This window comes from Sapajus apella, unplaced genomic scaffold (genome assembly GCF_009761245.1).
Source record: "Sapajus apella isolate SASKATOON/1434 unplaced genomic scaffold, GSC_monkey_1.0 scaffold67, whole genome shotgun sequence".
Taxonomy (NCBI): Eukaryota; Metazoa; Chordata; class Mammalia; order Primates; family Cebidae; genus Sapajus; species Sapajus apella.
Window position 1 is genome coordinate 5,842,959 of NW_022437007.1, and position 15,453 is coordinate 5,858,411.

Below are 15,453 nucleotides of genomic sequence, written 5' to 3' on the forward strand. Positions count from 1 at the left end.
CTGCACTGTCTTCGTTATCTTTGAAGCACCACTAACAGCAATAGTGCTGTCACCTTCTATAGGAGCTCTTTTCTCTGCAGCACTGAGCACTCCCCATTTCCCTGTGTGTTTTCTCCCAGTGAGTCCACGCGCATGGCATAGCTTGTACAGAGGCCAACATTCCATCTGATGGCTAATTTCCTGCTTCGATGACCCACCCACCTCTCCTGGCTGCAGCTATGTGTTTCGCATGTTGCATGGGCACTCTTTCCGCATACCAACCTCATGACCTCAGCGGCTGCCTGACAGACACTCTTTATCAATTTCTATTAATTCATTATCTACTCTCTTGTAAGTCAAGGGCAAGTAGGGAAATCTGCAATGTCTGCTCTCCTCTGAGTCTTCAAGGTCAAATGCTTTGTTATAGCAACACAATTTTGTTATTAAAATTTACCCAAGCTGTACTACAAACTAGTTGCTCTCTGCCAAAGATGAGCAGATGATGCTGAACTGTATACCTGGCCTGAGGGATTATTATGGAAAATACTAGAATAAATTTAAATCAAAACAGTATGGGAAAAGTTAAAAAGAGGCTGCTTTTGCTCTCATTTTTCCCTTCCAGAGAAAAAAAGGTGGCTCTTACCTCAGCTGTATTGGGGTGAAGAGAGCAAGCAGTTTTTCTCTCTTGCCACAATCTAAATCAGCAAAGATGAGTGGTGTGATGACTACACTTTGGTAGTGTCTATGTCCTCGTGACCAAACTGCTAGAGAACAGCTCAGCTAAATTAATCTGCTGCTATCAGTCTACACAGTGGCACAAACAGGTCTCTGCTGATCACAGTGCTTTGTACACAGATGGCAGCTGATCAGCTTGTATAAAAGTTATGGTCCATAACAGCTTTTCCTTTCAGCATGTAGACATATGCCCATCCAAAATACTTCTGTTAAACATTCACCATTTCGTTGTGCAAAGCCGGCCGTGTACGAGTTGTATAGACAAGGAAGCTCAGCTCTAATACCTTATCTTCAAATTCTCTTTTTATAAAGTTCATTTCAGAAGTGAAATCAACAATTACATTATTAAGAAATAATCAAACAGATATATATATAACATATTAATGAGATGGCAGATGAATATAATGAAAGATTCAGATTGGCCCTAAGCCAGTAAGAACCTGAACAGATCTCAAGAATCAAACAAGATCTCAAGAATAACAACCAAACATCTGATATTCTTTAAAGTCCTATGTTAATGGCATCAAAACCTAGCCAGCAAGCTCCCCAAAATTTGGCACATACTGTAAGATAGTTGAAATGGTATATCTTTGTAAGACTGAACCTCAACAAAAATTCAGGTCACTTGAATAATACTGTATTCCTAGTTCTTAGAAGTTAAAAGAACACATGTCCAAGAAAGGGAAAGCATAAACTCATACACATATATAATCTTTTTACAAAGACATCAAGTAATAAAATGGAATTGATTTAATTCATCTGAATTAAGTGGATTTTCTCATGAGCCCACACTTGTTTTGTAAGTAAAACACTATTCTAATTCTACCAATAACTAACACTGGAAATACTGCTTAACCTCTGTTTCAAAGCTTCCCTTATAGATTGAAATGGTAAAACCTATTGCTTATCAACAAAATATAAAACACTTAGGAATAAATATAATGAAGAATGTGTATGATTTGCATGCTAAAAACTACCAAAGGGCACTTACCTTGTAAAGGGAAATTCTAGAAAACTTAAATGAAGAGAGAGTTAACAGTTTGGAAAGCTCAATATTATTGTTAAGATAGTAATATTTCCCAAGTTGATCTATAGACTCAGTGCAATTCCAACCAAATCCTAACATTATTTAGCACTGACAAGCTGGTTTTAAAATTTATATAAAAAGGCAAGAACAGAATAAAAACATAACAAAGTCAGGGATTATGCTAGGTGATTTCAAAAGTGACTACCAAATTACACAAATGAAGACAGTGTGGTATTGATGGAAGAACTGACATGTGAAGCAATGGAACAGAAGAGAGATTCCAGAAATAGATCTAAACAAATATTTTATAGTTAAATATTTTTATTTTTACAATTAAATAACTGATTTTAAACAAACGTGCCAAGGAATTAGATGGATTAAAAATATTCTTTTCAATAAACTCTTCTAGAACAACTGAATGTATGAAGAAATGTAAACCTCAACCCTTACCTCATACCATACACAAAAATTAAATCAAAATAGATCTCAGACCTAAAGGGAAGAAGTAAAACTATTACATTTCTAGAAGAAAAACATGAGAAAACCTTTATGACATCAGGTGAAGAAAATATTTGTTAATGAGGACATGAAAAGTACAAAGTATTAAAAAAAAAAAAAAAGGTTGACAACATGGACTTCATCAAGATTAAAAGCCTTAGCTTTTAAAAATATATCTTTTTTTTTTTTAAGGCACATTATAGATTAGAAGGAAATTTTTGCAAAATATAGTCAACAAAACAAAATAATTGTCTTCAAAACACATAAAGAATGCTTACAACTCAAAAATAAGACAAACAATCCCATTTTTTTAAACAGGCAAAACAGATAAACTGACCATTTTGCAAAGATATATAAATGGCCAACAAACACATGAAAAAATTATTAACATTAATCTTCAGAGAAATACACAATAAAAACCACAGTAATAATACTGTCACATATCTACTAGAACATATCTACTAGAACAGCTAAGATGAAAAGGACTGACAATACCAAGTGTTGGTGAGGATGTGAGGCAAACAGAAATCTCATAAACTGCTAGTGTGAATGCAAAATGTGATAGGCACTGTGGAAAACAGTGTGGGAGTTCCTTATACAATTAAACATACATTTACCATGTTATCCATCAATTTCACCCCTAGGTACCTCTCCAAGAAGTTAAGGAAAGCATACACCCACCCAAACAGACATTTGCGAATATTCATAGAAGCCAAAAAATGAAAGCAACTCAATCATTTTCAAATTAATGTTTTGTGAAAGATTAATACTGCCTCATTTACAAAATTCAGTAATATTTATAAGTCTGGCATCCACTTTATATAAGGATTGACACTTTATATAAGGATTGACAACATACTACATGGCTTACTAAAATAGACCATGAGACATTTCTGCACTGGGATGAGCAGAACAGCAAAATTTTACAGTTTTAAAATTCTGTCCCTGTTTGTTACTTTCTCACATAGCTATGAGTACTCCTCTTTTCCTTCAGTATTGTATTTACCCAACTCTCCACCTACCCTACCTTGTATCTCCAACCTTTCTCAGGTGACCCAGGTTATCTCTTTATATCCCCTGTAGCTCCCACCTATTTGTTAATGCATTAATTAAACATGCTTAAAATCAAGTACCTTCATTTCAACTCTGATATCCACCTACCCCATTCCCTCCAGATTTGGTTATAGCTGCCAAAGTAATCACTCTATAGACATCCAAATTCAAAGCACTGAAGCCATCTTTTACTTCTTTTTCTTCCCTTGTCTATAAACTTCAGTCCCTAAATACCATCAATTAGCCCTTTTAAATTACTCTCCATCAGCTTCTTTTTCCATGGAAACACCAGTCAGGCCCTTTGCTTTGGCACACAGAGACCATAAAGATAAGGTTTCTGTCTCTGGTTTCAACTTTACCAAATCTTCCAGGGATTGTCTCCTTCTATTGATCTACCTTCAAAACAGTTACACAATATTGATTTTAAAGTCATTCATCTACAGCCTCTCTATTCGAATCTGATCAACCACCTGCTGGTGCGCTTTTAAAACAAGAGAGTCTAAGGTCCAAACCAGATGTGGCAAACCAATATCTCTAGGGCATGGGACGTACTACTTTGCCCCTCCTAAGCTAGGCAAATCTAATAACTGCCTGGTTTGAAAACCTCTACCTTGGGCAATTACTTTGATAATCTCACCCCATATCATCTTCTAACCATGTTTAATGCTAAACACAAGGACTCTAAAGTCTTTTCTATACACTGTCCCACAAGCATATTCTCAGAAAAATTAAAATTCATGCTTCTTGGGCTTCAGTGGTAATCAAGCAGCTCTCTTCTACTATATTTGAAAGACTAAAATTACTTTATGTACCAACATAGATAATCAATGAAAAAAATCTGTTTCAGCCACAATGATGCTTTCAAACACAAAATTCCCTATACACAAAGGACTTTAGAAGTTCACTTAAATGGGGCTGGATGTGGTGGCTCATGCCTGTAATCCTAGCACTTTGGGAGGCCAAGGCAAGAGGACCACTTCAGGCCAGGACTTCAAGACCAGCCTGGCTAACATGGCGAAACCCCATCTTTACAAAAAAACACAAAAATTAGCCAGGAGTGGTGGCACATGACTGTAATTCCAGCTACTCGGGAGGCTGAGCCACAAGAATCACTTGAGCCTGGGAGGCAGAGGTTGCAGTGACCCAAGATCACGCCACTGCACTCCAGCCTGGGTGGCAGAGTGAGACTCTGTCTCAAAAATAAATAAATAAAATAAACTTTTTAAGTTCACTTAAGTGAGATAATGGCTATAAAACCTGGAATACCTTATTCAAACACAACTCTTTAGTTTGTGTTTCCCAAATTGTGTAAGTTAAAATTCAGGATCAGATGAAATGAGGTAAACGGAAATGGTCTCACGATTCTGAATAGTAATTAATTATTATCTTGGACTATATAAACCATCATGGCAAGAAAAGAAGGAAACACTCATACAGGTCGCTGATACATACACGCTAGAATATATACATGTCCCTCCTGGAATACATCTGATTTACCCTAATGAAATGGAATTTCTTAACTTGAGGTTTTTCTATGTGTAAAACTAAACTCAGCTTGAGTACCTAATGGCTGTTTTCTAAATTCATCTTAATGAAATATAAAATAATAATAGTAATAAACAGGAACATGTTTGACAAATTTTAACTATTGCCCTAATTTTTTTTTTTTTTTTTTGAGATGAAGTCTTGCTCTATTACCAGGCTAGAGTGCAGTGGCGTGATCCGGGCTCACTGCAACTTCCATTTTCTAGTTTCAGGCAGTTCTCCTGCCTCAGCCTCCCAAGTAGCTAGGACTGCAGGCATGCACCACCATGCCTGGCTAATTTTTTGTATTTTTAGTAGAGATGGCGTTTCATCCTGTTGGCAAGGATGGTCTCAATCCCTTGACCCTGTGATCCGCTTGCCTTGGCCTCCTGAAGTTCTGGGATTACAGGCATGAGCCACTGCGTCCGGCCCCATTGCCCTAATTTTTAAAACTTTCTGAAAATGTTTAATTAAGAAATACCAAACTTATCTTAAGGAAATTACACTTACATCCTAAGCAATGTCTAGTTATAAAACATGAAAAGGTAAGCTATCGAGAAAAGATAAGGTGAAATTATCTTCAAACACCTGACTCAAAAAAAGTTAAAAGTGTAACTACGAAAACAATGATTTAATGTTTGTGTAGCTCTCTTAATACATGAATACTCAATACCAGAAATTCTGTTTTCTATTAAATAGCCAAAATATGTAAACCCTATAAAGCCATAAATGTGTGGTAAAAGAAACATCTAAGATAATATTTTAAATATTTTGAACTCACAATTCAAAATACTAATTGGCAATAAATCATAATCACAGATAGTTTTGAAAACCACATGACATTTAAATTCTTACATTTAAAAAGCAATAATACAGATAGCTAAACTATTCCTTCACTTTATTATTTCAGTTAGTACTGTCAAACAATTTATAATACATGGAAAAAATTAAGTTGGGCACATAATACAGAATAAAGTCACCTTTAACATTTCAAAATGGGATTTTGTTGTCTTCAAAATATATATGTAATTCAACTCATAATGAGCATCCCTGAACTATGATTAATTGGATATTTTTTATCTTAATAATGACATTCCAATTTCCCAGAATAATTTGCTTCATATATCAATTCTTCTTTTAACCATATTCTTACTCCTGCTATTTTGTGAGTGAACCTAATACAGAAAGTACGCTTTCTTAAACAAAAACAAATTTAGTTGCTATACAATTTAAGATATATCGTGAATTCATACAAGTGAAACGGTTAGCTCACACATCCCTCTATCCCTTCTCCAAAAACAACTGGGGCACAAACAAGGGTTATGAGAGCCTTAGCACTTAGCAGTGGGTAACCAACTGAAATATTTTCCAGAAAAAAAACAATACTGTATTTCACTGACACAAACATCAGACTCTAAAATCTTTATGAAATATTATTTATTTTTTCAAGAGAAATACAAACATCACTGCAAACAGGACTTCTAGGATGAACTATCATACGCTCATTTATACCAAGGATCGTAAACAATGTCCTAACTGAAGACTTTAAGCATCAGGTGACCTGTGGAACTCCATCAACTATACACACAAAAAATATCAGAGTCCTTCTCTTTAAGGCTACTTACTGTGTTAAGACTCTACCAATGCCAGTATTCCAAAGGCCACATAAGCCTGCATTTATATGTACAGCACATCTGTGACGTTGTAGTTATAGCAACCAAATTCCCAACTTGATCCAGCAATTGAACCCTTTCTCTCTAGAGAACAGTTTTGCTCTATGCATCATGTATCACATCGGAGTATGATTTACAAGAGGAAAGAGGGTTCTAAATGATGCTAAAAGTCATGTTAGTGTTCCAGGATAAAGATATTTCATTCTGAAGCAGAAAGTATGACTAATACCCAAAGGGAAAACATTTTAATATATATAACTATGACTATTTACATATTTCAGTTTACTACTGTAATTTAGAGACCTACCTTATTTTACATTTAAAGCAGTGTCACTAAAGTTTTCCTTCAATATCATCCACTCTAGTTGAACCAAGTTGATATTTGTTTCATACTTTTCTTTCCCTTATTTGGAATTCTCTCCCACCATTTCCTTAAAATCTTTAATATATGCTTTTGCCTTTTATGTGTCATGGGAATATAAGGACTTGAGTCAACTTTCAGTAGGACAAATAGGAATTACAGATGATGTAAGAGCTAAAGAAGTATGGCTAAGCCGATATAGAATGTGAGCACAGGTAATTAATGCACTCCAAGAGTGACGGGGAAAACTGAAGAGCAGGTTTAAGAGACTGCTGGTTCCCTGCTCCAATATCCATTTTCCTCTTTCTCCTTAGAAGGATATTTTTGTATTATTATTTTTAGCAGGGCGTATCATGTTGCAGAATAAAAGACTACATGTCCCAGGATCCTGCCTGGCCTGAAGGTGCCACATGACAACATTCTAGACAATGGGATATAAATAGAAATGATGCTTCAAGGAATCTGTCTTGGATGGAAAAGGTAACTTTTCTGCTCTGTTGCCTCTCCTTCTGCTTCTAGCTTTCAATGCATACATGATAGCTGGGGTTCAGCAGCCATTTGTGCTATGCACGGATCTTGAAAATGCAAGCCACATGCTGGCACAAGTAGAGAAGGATGGAAGCCTGCAACCTTTCACACTTAGAGCCACCACCAAACCATCCAAGACCATCCACTCCCAGGGTCCTTTTCCATGAGAGAAAAACTGGGTCCTACTGTGTTGTTGCAACTGGTTTTTGTAACCAAAACTAATTGCAACTAATACAGTAAAAAAAAACAATATCCAGAAAACACCATTTGGCTTTTTCCTCTTCTACACCCCTGCAAGGGTCAAACAGTATCAGTTTCTCATACGCTTTCCCCAGAGTCCTCCTTGCATCACCTTGCAACCTGATTCTTTTCCCTGGTTCTTCTCCTCTATATCAACCTGACATTAAATAAATTGTTGGCTATTGAAAAGTTATTTCTAAAAGGGAATACATTATCATAATATTGTCAAACTTTTTAAAGTGATTTTTTTAAAGGGCAAGTTAAAAATATAATCCTGACACAACAGAATTCAGCCAACATTTATTAAATGCCTGCTATGTCCTAGGCACTGGCAATGCAAAGATAAATAATAGAGCCCATGCCTTTGAAAATCTCACAGCTTAGTATGGATGTGGCAATGATTAATCCTAACAGGATACAAGCGTAGACTTCCCAAAGAAATTCACAGGGTAGGAGGAAGGTGACAACAATGTGGTGGATATCCCAGACAGAGAGAACAGCCTAGGCAAAAGCATGTCCAGACCACAGAGATCAGTAACTGTAGAGTGTGTTGGAAGCAATGCAAGCTGTAAGCATCTCACCAAGGAATCTGGATTTATGTTTGGCAGCAGGAAATCACAGAATTCCCGATCTATCAACTGACCTACATCCCTTATCCTAAGTTTATAAAAGACCATGAAGTGCTTTTGCTCTCTCAAAAGCTAACGCCTCCCTCACCCCATCCCACCCCACCATGGGAATTTCATCCACTTCTGCAAGTACCTCCCCTCTTTCCTATATCATCTTTGTACCTCTCTCAACTGGATCATTCCAATCAACACACAAACACATGTTAGCATCTCTTAAAGAAAACAAACCCCTCTTGACTTTACAACTCTAGCCACCACCCCATTTTCCTGCTCTTCTTCACAACAAAATTTCTTGATATGGTGAAGTCTTCTGTTTCACCAATTCTGCTCTCCCCATTGTCTTCTCAACCAGCTCCACCACTCCACTGACAATAGTTCTGTTAGGTCACACAGGACTCCCACATTGCTAAATCCAAAGGTTATGTCTCTCATTATTGAATGTCCCTGTAGCACTGGACAAAGTGACCCTTCTTCCTTCTCAAAACACTTTTTATCTCTTAGCTTTGATCACACACGAGGAGGATCTCTCTTTGGTTCAGCACCACATTCTAAGCAAGCACATAAGAAGCAATCGATAATGTTAGTAGGATGAATAAGACAGAAGTACAAGCATTATCGAGAATTGCAGGTGAGCAGTTTAGGACAGAAGTCAGGATAAAAAAGCTCATTAGTACTGATAAAGCACCAAGGCGAGGAATCTCTAATAAGCTGGAATAATGTTTGATTTTGGAAATCAGTTCTGGTCATTTTTACTCACAACTTTTCAGAATTCTTTTGGTAAACAATTCTTCAAAGATGAAGTTGCTGGGACACTATCCCTTGTAGTGATTAGGTTTTACATGTTAGTATCTTAAAAAGAACAAAACATATACCGCTCATCCTTGATAAACTATCTACTTAACAATTACTTATGAAGAAGAATGCTTTGTAAAACTAATACAGGTATGTCAGTTTTTGACACCTGCTGCTGATTAGGTGCAGGGTAAATAAGTGCAGAACACTTAGGGGAGCAGAGTCAAGTCCTGGAGGATGAACTGACACACACACACACACACAAGTATCTATTTATGCACATGTTTATATTTTAACTCAACTGTAGATTCAGTTATACATATATTTATATACATAGATCAAACTGAACATTTTAAGGTTAAAACAGATGGCTCTCTCCCTAACCTAGTACTTTCATTAACTGACCAACTACAGGGCCCAATCACCTGCTTCTGCAAAAATAACGTGATAATGTGTAGTATAAGGCAAAGCCTGAGATAAGCAGTTCTTACACACTTAGAAGCCCTTACTAATTCTCCCATCATCTAACTTTCCAAACATGAGTTAAATAAAGTCTTATGGTTTTCCATGAAAGAAAATAACTTCTTTTTTTTTTTTTTTTTTTTTTTTTTAATTGAGACGGAGTCTCAGTCTGTCGCCCAGGTTGGAATGCAGTGGCACGATCTCAGCTCACTGCAAGCTCTGCTACCCAGGTTCAACTGAGTCTCGTGCCTCAGCTTCCAGAGTAGCTGGGACTACAGGCTTGTGCCACCACACCTGGCTAACTTCTTTGTATGTTTAGTAGAGATGGGGTTTCGCCATGTTGGCCAGGCTGTTCTCGAACTCCTGACCTCAGGTGATCCGCCTGCCTCAGCCTCCCAAAGTACTGAGATTATAGGCGTGAGCCACTGCGTCCAGCCAACAACTTCTAATAATGTTCTCTATAAAGAAAATGTCTAAAAGTCTTATGTAATGCCTCATTTAATCCAATTATAAGTTAGTGATATCGTCCCACGGTAGGAGGAAAGGATATGTTACTTGTAAAGCTCAATGAGGACAGTTTTCATGATCTGTAGTTTTTCCTTTTTCCCCTCCATTCCTTCTCCAATCACCATGGTCCTACCATGCCTAATCTGTACTCCAGCTGTGACTTTTGCCAATACCTGAAAGTAAATCTTACGTGAATGCACAACTTCCAGAACTCTACCCCTCATTTATCTATATGCCTTTTGGATACGTTTAATGTCCAATAAAGTTCCCTTTCTGTAACATAATTCACTAGTGAGTTATTTTTAAAATGCATCCTTAAGGCATCTCCAGTAAGTCATCGCATGACTTATAATAAATGTGTACTCTTTCAAGAATATGATTTTCTAATCCTATGTAGCTCTTTGTATGAAATAAGAAACACTTAAATTTGTCTTCACATGCAAGTGGCCAACAAACACATGAAACAAATGCTCAACATCAATAATTATGAGAGAAATGCAAATCAAAGCCACAATGAGAGACCATCTCACACCAGTCAGAATGGCTATTATTAAAACATCAAAAAACAACAGATGCTGGTCAGGCTGTGGAGAAAAGCAAATGCTCATACACTATTGGTGGGAATGTAAATTAGTTCAGATACTGTGAAGAACAGGTTGGAGATTTTGCAAAGAAATAAAAATAGAACTACCGTTTGACCCAGCCATCCCATTACTAGATATACAACAAAAGGAAAAGAAATCATTCCACCAAAAAGAAACCTGCACTTGCACATTCACCTCAGCACTATTCACAATAGCAAAGACATGGAATCAACCTAGGGGCCCATCAGTGGCGGACCGGATAAAGAAAATGTGGTACATATACACCATGAATACTACACAGCCATAAAAAAGAATGGAATCATGTCCTCTGCAGCAAGATGGGGCTGAAGGGGGCAATACAGAAACAGAAAACCAAGTATCAAATGTTCTCACTTGTAAGTGGGAGCTAAACATTAGGTACTCATGGACATAAACATGGCAACAACAAACCCTGAGGACTACAAGAGTGAGGAGAAAGGAAGGGGGCAAGAATTGAAAAGCTACCTATTGTAGCTCACTATCTGGGTGATGGGTTCAATCAAACCCAAGCTTTAGCATCACGCAATATACCCTGGTAATAAACCTGTACATGCACCCCCCAAAGCTAAAATAATCCCACTTGAAAATAAGTAAATAAATCTGTCGTTAGTCTCTGCCACATATAGAACCACTTTTCCATTGTTGTACCCTCTTTCATTACTAAAAAACTTGCAAGCTCTCAGAGCAGTCACTTATCATGTAGCACCAGCAAGCAGAAAGTAAGTCTGTGATTTTTAAACTCAAGTAGCTCATTGTTTGTCATGTGAATCATAATGAGAATAGTATTTCAGCCTCTCCAAACTGATTAGTTAAATGTCTTGTTTCTCTACTTATTCTCATTAGAGCTGCCAGCTCTAATTTAAAATGTGATTATTAAAAGTACCACAGCACAATTTTAATTTTTAAATTATGGACATAGTTGGTATCAATGAAGAAGAAGCACTAATTGTAAAGGGACACAGTCAACATGGTTCAAATACATGATATGCACATTTCTTTCAACCTTCTGCCAATGTTACTAGAGACCTAACTTACCAACAGTCCCGGGCTTTCCAACCAAGTTATACAGCTTTGTAAGGTAAAGCTCCCACTAATGCCACCATTACCAATGCTTCCGTAACTATTTTCTTCCCTAAACTACACTTGCATTCTAGATAAACTGATCTCATTCTTTTGCCCTCACTCAAGCTGTTGGTTATGTTTGTATTATCCTCACTCAATCCTATCTCTGTGCCATCACTCGTGTTCTTTATCATGTCCGCATTTTCTCTCTGACTACTTTCCAACAATCTAAATTATAAACCCAACTCAAGAAGTATCCCCTTAAGAACCACTCTTGATCACCTTCCACATTCAATAAAATACCCGTCTTTGAAATGATTTTGCATTCTGTATAGTCTTCGCCATGTCAATTTACACTGTACTACTTACCTGTTCAGTGACACCCAGGGAATTTTTTTATATTTCATATGCAACGGTCTCATCGCCCCCAGGCAGATACTAAGTTACATGACAGCAGAGGTAGATTACCTTGCCTATTTTGAATACTCTAGGACTTATCGTAGAGACCACACAGTAGGAGTGTGGTCAATGCAATTTTCAATTAATGTTTGAAAAAACACTGAAACCTATAAAATAAGCAAAATAAGCCATAAATATGCATGGAAAGGGCCCATGAAGCAAACCTCAATTTTAATGGCACTTCACTGTACAGCAGTTCCCACTGCCAGTACATTTTCAGTTGTAGATACAATATCTTAACACACTTGTATGCCCAAATAATCAGACCCTAAAGTTTATGCATCAGAAGCCTCCACTCTCCTTATAGTCTTTGTCCTAATCTCTCTGATTTCCAGTCTTAATTATCATCCTCCTATTGGCATCTTGAAAATTCCAAGACTAATGGCTACCCTGGGCTTAATTTCCCTTCAACCTTACAGTCCCTGCCTGGCCACCACATTAAACAAAAAAAAAAAATGAAGAGATCCCTCTGCAAATGCCCTACATAAAAGATGTAGAAAGTTTTAAACCATCAGAGCAATAACGATGCTGTTTATGATTAAATACGGTACACACGATTATTTCTATTAAAAGGTCCTTCCTTTGGGACTTCTATGATAAAACTGATTTTATTAAGAAAATCAAGTTAAGCATTTCAATAGCAGTGATTTTTAAGACTGTGACTAACATAAATTCAAAGAAGAGTCTCAGTATAACAATAATGGTTCATGTCTTAAATATCTAGCATAGGCCAGATGCAGTGGCTCACGCCTATAATCCCAGAACTTTGAGAGGTCAAGGTGTGAGGACTGCTTGAGGTCAGGAGTTTAAGACTAGCCTGAGCAACATAGCAAGACCCCATCTTTCCCCCCCAAATTTTTTTTTTTTCCAAATCAGGAGGGCATGCTTGCATGTGCCTGCAGTCCCAGTCACTTGGGAGGCTGAAGAGTGAGGATGGCTTAAGTCCAGGAGGCTCTGGGCTTGAGGCCACAGTGAGCTAAGACTGCACCATTGCACTCAAGCCTAGATGACAGACTGAGACCCTGTCTCTTTAATAACCAACCAAACAACAACAAAAAGCTGGCGATGGCTCACACCTGTGATCCCAGTATTTTGGAAGGCCAAGGTGGGAGGATTACTTGAGGTCAGGAGTTTGAGACCAGCCCGGCCAACAAGGTGAAACTTCATCTCCACTAAAAATACAAAACTTTGCAGAATGTGGTGGTAGGCACCTGTAATACCAACTACTCGGGAGGCTGAGGCATGAGAATTGCTTGAACATGGAAGGCAGAGGTTGCAATGAGCTGAGATCATGCCACTTCACTTCAGCCTGGACAACAGAGCAAGATTCCGCAACCTCTCCCCACAAAATATACATTGCATACTCTTTTATTTTTTCAAATAGATTTTTAAATCACTGATAAATTAGTAGAAAAAGACTCTATGAGTTAACATAAAACCTAGGTAAACTACCTCCTTCTCTAACAAATAATTTAAAGAGCTAGATACGCATTTAGAAATACAGTCTGAAACTATGTTTAATAAATTCCTAGTCTTCCAGAAGTCAGCAGTCAAAAAATAATACATTGGTTCATTATTATACTGTGACTATATTAGAAAATGTAGGCTTCATCATTCACAGAATGGGGTAATTTTAGACAAAATTTTAAATTCCACAATTTCTATTATAATTTTTTAAATGTACCGATTTAGGGCACTTAGGGGCAATGAAGATTGTCAATGTTTTCCTTTCCATTATGTAGAACAGCATAAAACAACAAAGGTACATTAGAAAACCATTTCTAAATCTGCACCTTTAGATAATTTTCATCTATTGCTTTCCAGCTCCACAGCTATTGCAAATGATGCCTTTTCTTACTACCCTCTGCCCGTCAATTATTTTAATAATCATCCTACAATAACCAAGAGCATAAGCAGCACCTCGTAAAGTTATATAGCACACAACCTTACAACACAGTGGCCACAACCACTTCATAGGCTTGAAAAAACACATCACAGTTTGCACTGTTTCTATATTCACCTATGCCAAATATTCTCTCTGATCCCACACACTCCATTTTTAAATTACCTTTGCTAGCAATCTTCTGTTGATACTAAGAAACTGAATTCATTTTAAGTAAGACTTTTAAGAAAACAATAACTATAAATTGTACCTTGCTTCAATACATACAAATTGTAATTCAAATAAGAGTTTAGCTCTATCTTAAGGCAACAATATATGTAACAACATAAAATACATGGCCTTACAGGCACTATGTAAATATTAATGTTTCAAACCTTGACAAATTTCTAATAGATTAAAAATAAAACTCACAAAAACAACATTCATAATCACTGAAACTGCTTGAAGTGGGGAAGAAGAGTGAGCAAGCTATCACTGACAGTCACACAGGAATTCACAGGCTTACAAATCTTACCAAGGAACAATACTCATGTTTGAACGACCAAGTAAAGGTACATACCCAAATAACTCTCATCTATCTAGAATGGTAACAAAAACGAAAGAAAAAAATTAGAAAAAACATGAAATGCTGACTTAAATGTCAACTGAGGATTTCAATAAGGCTAATTAAATCTGGAAGCCAAATGACAGGTTTTCTACCGTATATATCATCCTTTTCACTGGATGAAATCATGTGTCGAAACAATTTCAGAAGAATTAGTTAAAAATATAAAAAATGTTGTTCAAGATACTTTGGTACTTTCAAGGTGAATTACCCAGCAAAACAAGCTGGCACTTTCAAGAGAATGCTCAGTTGAATTATTATACATTAATAACCAATTTCCAAGCTTACATGATAAAAAACATGGGGTGAAGAATCATCTGTGAACTAGTTGTTTTATGAAACTGGACTGTCAGTAATATCTAACCCATATGGAACCTCCACATTTTCTACTGAGGAAGAGAAACGGATACTGAATCACTAATGCCAATCTTTAGCATAATACCACTAACATCTTTCTCATTAAAACAATCTCAGTGCTATTCCTAAGGCAACATCCCCAAAGGAAACAAACAACTTGGACGGTGCAAATGTCAGCAGGTGCAACATGAAGGAATAACCTATATATAGTACTAGCACTAGCTTGTCATTCAGTCTGAACCGCCATTCCCTTTTTCACCCTATTAAAGTACTAACTGGCAAGCACTTGACATGCAGCCAGAAAAAAAATAACTTACGTCATCTTTTAAAATACTCAGACATAGAGTCCAATGTTCTCAAGAAATACGTCTGAACTGCAAGTCCTCTTTTTTCTCGGAGTTTTCTGAACATTAAGTTCCCTTTCCAGAAGTTAGAAC

The 15,453-nt window shown here is 36.9% G+C and overlaps 1 protein-coding gene across 9 annotated transcripts in view; it reads right to left on the reverse strand.

The window, feature by feature from the left end:
• RAPGEF2 (Rap guanine nucleotide exchange factor 2) overlaps positions 1 to 15,453 on the reverse strand; it is a 249,448-nt gene that overhangs the window by 125,166 nt on the left and 108,829 nt on the right. Inside the window, exon 1 of one of the 9 annotated variants that reach the window (XM_032248540.1) lies at positions 623 to 2,040. The exons of 6 other annotated variants lie outside the window; for them this stretch is intronic. The gene's annotated coding sequence lies outside the window, so the exon portion shown is untranslated. 2 more of the 9 variants (XM_032248538.1, XM_032248543.1) reach the window with 2 other exon arrangements.